Source organism: Protopterus annectens, chromosome 5.part1 (genome assembly GCF_019279795.1).
Source record: "Protopterus annectens isolate FY-2018-M chromosome 5.part1, PAN1.0, whole genome shotgun sequence".
In the NCBI taxonomy this organism is placed as follows: Eukaryota; Metazoa; Chordata; order Ceratodontiformes; family Protopteridae; genus Protopterus; species Protopterus annectens.
The window spans coordinates 429,646,293-429,653,439 of NC_056736.1; positions in this window are offsets into that span (position 1 = coordinate 429,646,293).

The window sequence follows — 7,147 nt, forward strand, 5'->3', positions numbered from 1 at the left end:
GCCCCTGTAGGCAGAAGGAGGCATGCCCAGTATGCCCTGGCCCTGGCAAAGAGGCAAAGCATAGCACATTGACTGACATGGGAGGGACCCAGGGAATAGCACCTCTCTCTCTGTCTCTCACATACAGTAAAAGGGATACAAAACATTACACTACCTGTGCCTAACCATGTGTAGGCAGTGTACTATGTGCATCTAATATTGGCAGCCCTGCAGCACCACCCTCAATACTGGAAGGTGGCCTAATGGTTAAGGTGTTTGCCTTACAAATACAAGATGCAGGGTTTGAGTCTTACAAGAGGTAATTAGCTAGGCTTAAAATGGCTCACAAGGGAAGTTAGCTCAGTACTACTCTATGAACTTATGAATCTATGACCACTCACAAGATAAGGGACTCACACATGCCAGTCAAGAGAGAGGTCAAATACCCAACAACAGTCGCAGCCAGCAGGACAAGTGTAGATAAACACAAACAAATTCCATACTATGGCCTCTGAAGGAGGGGTATGGTTAACCCCCACCCAGGCCTACATGGACAGACCACAGGAGGCCAGGTAGTGGGATGTCAGCTGTGATGGCTAGGAAGTCAGAAACTAATGTGTATGCAATCAAAAGATAAGAACAGTAGTACACCAGTATGGCTTAGCCAGCATGATAGGCAAGACTACTGACTGAAATGGACTACAGGACATACCAGTACAGTCCTAGCAAATGTGTACAACTGTCAGGTATGCCTCCCAACCTCACATAGAAATATAGTAACAGTTAGGTGTGCCCCCCCCATCCTGTGTAGAAACATAGAAATAGTCAGGTATTCCCCCCACTATGCAGACATGTTGCAACAGTCAATGCCAAATGATCAGTGGATACCCTGCAGACACAGCATGTTACCTGTTGGTGTACAACACAAAGGTCAGCTGTGCAGTACAAACCACCAGACATGATCCACACATGCAAAACAGACAGCATTAATGGGCATGCTCACACACTTAGAGAAATGAAGGCAATGTCAGTCAACATACTGAAAGGTCATACTGGGCATGCTGACACACTTAAACACATGAAGGCCCTGTATGAAAACACCAGTGGACCAGACACATCCAGCGGTTGCAATTGTTAGTGCAGACACATGTCAGTATGCTCCACCCATGCCTTGCACACACAGTGGATAGGAATACAGACATATATGTAAGGACAACACACCACAATAAGCCAAAGGTAGATGGATATAGATGTGTGGAAGAGGGTGACCATGACAAGGAACCATCCACGCCTGTCCCACCAAGCACACAGCCAAAGGACCTCAAACACATCAGGTGCAGATGTCACACACTGTATTCACTAACGATCAGTACCTGTCAGCACCACAGATTATGTGGTCCACATGCCAGCTGTGCAACATGGCTGTACAAGGATGTAGTCAGCTAGCTGCCCTATACATGTACCTGTGACATATGATCCCATGTGTGGCCACTTGTGGCAAGTCACCCCTACATGAATGGTGTATGGGCCATGCACACACTGGCCACCCCATAGCGGTACCCTGACAAGCCTGCTGAGGTTATCCAATGTGAACTACACCTTTGGGAGAGATGTAGGCCAGTAATCTGCACAGTGAATCCCATAACTGCGTATCGCTATAGTGTGATAGACAAGTTAGGTAAGATTTCTAACCCCAGACATGGTAACTGTGTGTGTGAGTGTGTATCACTGTTCATGTGTGTGCCTGTCTCTCACTGACTGTGTAGAGAACAATGCGTTTTAGGCTACTCACACCGCTTACTATTCACATACCCATTGTTGGCAAGGCTGCTGATGCCACCCACCTAGAAATACTCCCCTGGGAAAGCTGTAGCCCAGTAATCTCTTTAGCGCATGCTGTAACTGCATACTGCTGTAGTGTGGTAATGTAGTTAGATTGGAGGTCAAACCCCAGAAGTGGTAACTGTGTGTGTGTGAGTCTGTTTGTGTGTATGTGTGCCTGTCTGTCTGTCACTGACTGTGTAGAGAGCAATGCTTTTATTCTACTCACACCCCTTACAAGTCAAATACCCACCTTTGGCAAGGCTGCTGATGTCACACACCTTGGAATGCATCTCTGGGATAATTGCAGCTCAGTAATCTCCGTAGCACATCCCATAACATCGTATGGCTATAGTGTGATTAAGGCGTTAGTTGGGAGTTCTAACTCCCAACCTTGTGTGCATGCGTGCATGTCTGACTGTGTGGAGAGCAATGCTTTTACGGTACTCACACCCCTTACATTTCACATACCCAACTTTGGCAAGGTTGCTGATGTCACCCATCTAGAAATACACCCCTGGGAAGACTGTAACCCTGTAAACTCTGTAGCACATCTCATAACTATGTACTGCTGTAGTGTGATAAACTAGTTAAATAGGAGTTCCAACCCCAAACCTGGCAACTGTGTGTGTGAGTGTGTGTCTATGTTTGTGTGCATGTCTGACTGTGTAGAGGATAATGCTTTTAGGCTACTCATACCCCTTACAAGTCAAATACCCACCTTTGGCAAGGCTGCTGATATCAGGCACCTTGGAATACACCTCTGGAATGATCGTAGCTCAGTAACCTCCGTAGCACGTCCCGTGACATCATATGGCCATAGTGTGACTAAGGAGTTAGTTGGGAGTTCTAACACTGACCTGCCAACTGTGTCTGTATGCATGTATGTCTGACTGTGTAGAGAGCAATGCTTTTAGGGTACTCACACCCCTTATATTTCAAATACCCAACTTTGGCAAGACTACTGATGTCACCCACCTAGAAATACAACCCTGGGAAGGCTGTAGCGAAGCCTGTCACTGTGTACGGCTGTAGTCTGATGAACTAGTTAGGTAGGAGTTCCAACCCCAAACCTGGTAAGTAAGTGTTTCTGTGTGCATGTCTAACTGTGTAGAGAGGAATACTTTTTAGGCTACTCACACACCTTACAAGTCAAATACCTACTTTGCCATGGCAAGGCTGCTGATGTCACACACCTTGAAATACACCTCTGGGAGGAATATAGCCCAGTAATCTCCGTAGCACATCCCTTAACATTGTATGGCCATAGTGTGATTAAGGAGTTAGTTGGGAGTTCTAACCCCCAACCTGCCAACTGTGTGTGCATATCTGACTGTGTAGAGAGCAATGCTTTTAGGGTACTCACACCCCTTACATTTCACATACCCAACTTTGGTAAGGTTGCTGATGTCACCCACTTAGAAATACACCCCTGGAAAGGCTGTAGCCTAGTAAACTATGTAGCACATCCCGTAACTGCATACCACTGTAGTGTGATAAACTAGTTAGACAGGAGTTCCAGCCCCATACCTAGCCACTGTGAGTGTATGTCTGTGTTTGTGTCCCTTTCTGACTGTGTAGAGAGCAATGCTTTTTAGGCTACTCACACCCCTTAACAGTCAAATACCCACCTTTGGCAAGGCTACTGATGTCATGCACCTTGAAATACACCTCTCGGACGGTCATAGTCCAATAATCTCCATAGCACGTCCCATAACTTTGTATGGTCATAGTGTGATTAAGGAGTTAGTTGGGAGTCCTAACCTGTAAGCTGTGTGTGTATGCGTGCATGTCTGACTGTGTAAAGAGCAATACTTTTAGGGTACTCACACTCCTCACATTTCACATACCCACCTTTGGCAAGGCTGCCGATGTCACGCACCTAGAAATACACCTCTGGGAAGGCTGTAGACCACTAAACACCATAGCTCATCCTGTAATTGCATACTGCTGTATTGTGAATTAGAAGCATGGTAGGGTTCCATCCCCACACATGGCAGTTCTGGATGTATTGTGTGTGTCACTGTCTGTGTTGTGAGCAATGCATTTTAGGATAGTCTCTTGCAGTCATTTCAAATGCCTTACTTTGGCAATCCTGCTGATGTCACTCATTGTGAAATACACTTTTGGGCAATGACTACTCCAGTAATATATGTGGAGCATGCTACTACTGCATAATGCTGTAGCGTAATACACTAGTTAGGTAGGGGTTCTACTCCCAAACATGACAGGTGTGCATGTGTGTGAGTGTGTGTTTGTAACCTGTATCATCTGTAGAGGTGGTTGTGACTGTGTGACACCTGCAGCCAATGTGGAGCAGGTTTTGCATATTTCTTATATGGCGGCCATACTATATATCACAATGTCCACCATACAGGGACAACACATATGATATGACGGAGAGACCAGGGTGCAAAGCCATACCCAGACATGTGAAATCAAGGCTAGGCAATCACAGTTAGCAACCCCAGTATTACCCAGAGCACACTCTCTCCCCATGTGTCATGCACACACATGCCTAGATAACAGCCAATATGTGGGTAGTACACTACATATTGGCCAGTGATAGTAACTATGGAGTCACAGCAGTGGGCCACAGAGGGGATGACACCCAGTCCATCTGTCCAATATGCACATATGTGCAGACAGTGCACCTCCTCCATGTTCTGCAATGGACACCTGCACCACCTGTGGGTAGGACTGGCATATCTGATGATAATCTGTGTTCACAACATGGGCTGGACACCCCAAGTTCAGTTCCACATGTCACTGTACATGCAATTGGGAGGTGTGCACATCCCAGACACCATCCATGTAATGGACAAAGGAACACAGACATAGCAAGCAATGCACATCATTTCCCACACACAGTAGTAACCCAGGTGACCGGATGGGGGATACAATACCAGCCTGTGTGGCCAAATGTAGACACTACATCCCTGAGCCACAATGCAGACCATCGTCATGTGGCCTGATGTCAAGGTACACCCATCACCTAGCCTTGCACAGCCATCTGGCACAGTTGAACACCACACACCTGTGCAAACATGCACTAATGCATGTCAGTACTCGCACTCTGTGTGTTTGTTTGTGTGTTGCATGCTGCAGATGTTCACATCCTCACTCCCTACAACCCCCATGGACATACTGCAGCATGCTGTCTGATGTCAGACACCTTCCCATACCCTTCACCCATACAGCTCCCATATGACCTGTGTGTTGCACTGCACCACACTCATCACATAGTCCCTCAAAACCTACACCACCAAAATACACACACAGAAGCACAAAACACACACCTACATTTGCAGAGGCTCTCAGTATAAATCTTCCCAAACAACAGAGACCTCCAAAGCAGAAATGCAAGCAACCTCCACCCCTAACACAACCCAAATGACACATAGCCCACATACGCAGTGTGCCACTCAACTACAGTCCAGAAGGCATGATGTACCCAACACTCTAATCATAGGTGACTCTATAGTCAGGCACACTGATGTTCTACTCACCAGGCTAAACAAGGAAAAAGTTACTGTCAGCTGCCTGTTAGGTGACAGGATCCACCACATAACGCACACACTCAGGTCACTCCACAACAAGTACAAATATGACTCTGTCATTGTCCATGTTGGTGTGAATGACCTGAGAGATATCTCCCTGGACTACATGAAAAGAGACATGGAGGAGTTCTCTGATCTTGTAGCCCAGGCTGGTATGACCCTGCCATCACCCAGAATGACACCACAGTATGACAAAATGATTGACTTTAACAATTGGCTAAGCTTCTGGTGTCATTCTAAGAGAATCCAGTATCTGTCTGCCTGGGATGACATGATCGACAGACCATGCTGCTTTGCCAGAGATGGCCTGAACCTGTCGACCTGGGGATTCCGGATACTGGCAAAGGCTCTTGCCACCCCTATAGTGCCTTTTTTAGGGAAGGTTGAAATGACAAATTCACCACCGTAACAGGTACAAGCAAGCAAACTCTGAGGGTAATGCTACTCAATGCTAGAAGTCTAAACCTCAAAATCCACTCACCCGAGGCACTCCTTAAAATGGAGAACATTGACATCTGTGCATCTTTGCCCCCTCTCACCCCCCAAAGGGCCCATCTTTATACCGGAAGAATGCAAAGTTCCTGTAATCACGGCTGCACAGGTAAAAACCTCACTCCCCAAAGCAAAGATCACAGCATCCATGGGACCTGACAACATCCCAGGCTGCCTTCTACATGAACTATGGAATGAACTGGCACCCCACCTAAGTGCCATGTTCAACCATAGCCTCACCTCAGGTTTTGTGCCCATTGAACGGTGCACCATGATGGTTATCCCACTCCACAAAGGGAGGCCACAACAGACCCCGGGAACTACCACCCCATTAGCCTGACGAGCCTGGTCTGGAAGGCCATGGAACGTATCATCATGGAACTCATAAACAAAGACATTGGAGATCATCAAACTCTGGACCCCACACAGTTCGGGTTTGTAAAAGGCAGATAATGTCTCCTATACCTGATAGACTTCTTTGAAGTAGTCACCAAAGCCATAGATGTGGGTAAGGTGGTTCACACAGCCTATCTAGATCTTGCCAAGGCATTCAACACCATCCCCCACTCTGGAATTATATATAACCTCACTAATCTAGGTATAAATCCCTATGTCACAAGATGGGTTGCCAACTGGCTTACTGATAGAACCCACACTGTGAAAGTAGCAGACTCCAAATCAGACTTCAGACCAGTGACAAGTAGAGTACCACAGGGTTCAGTCCTGGGTCCTCTCCTGTTTGCTATCTACTTCTCTGAAGTACAGGCTAGCACAGAAGGTTTTTGACTAACTAAATTCACAGATGACTGCAAACTAGGAGCCATAATTGAAACTCCTAATGATGTGGACATCCTACAAAAGGGCGTCACTGAGACAGATGCCTGGTGTCAAAGCCATGGTCTCAAGCTCAATGCCAAAAAGTGCAATGTCATCCCCTTTGGTAAAAACTCTTTACCCATGAACTACCACATAGGCGGTAGTCTACTTAACACCAAAAGTGTGATAAGAGATCTTGGACACAGGTGGACAGTAGTCTCTCCTTTGATAATCACATCACCACAGTGGTCAGGAAATCCATCAATGTGGCACACCTCATCACAAAAGGTTTCTCATCCAGAAAAAAAGAGGTCATTGTTCCTCTCTACTCATCACTCATTAGACCCATTATAGAGTACAACGCCCCTTTTGGTATGTACCTCACAAAACATCTACAACAACTGGAAAGGCCGCAAAAATACCTCACAAAGAGGATTTCTGGCCTCAAACAGATGCCTTACGCAGACTGTTTAAAAAAA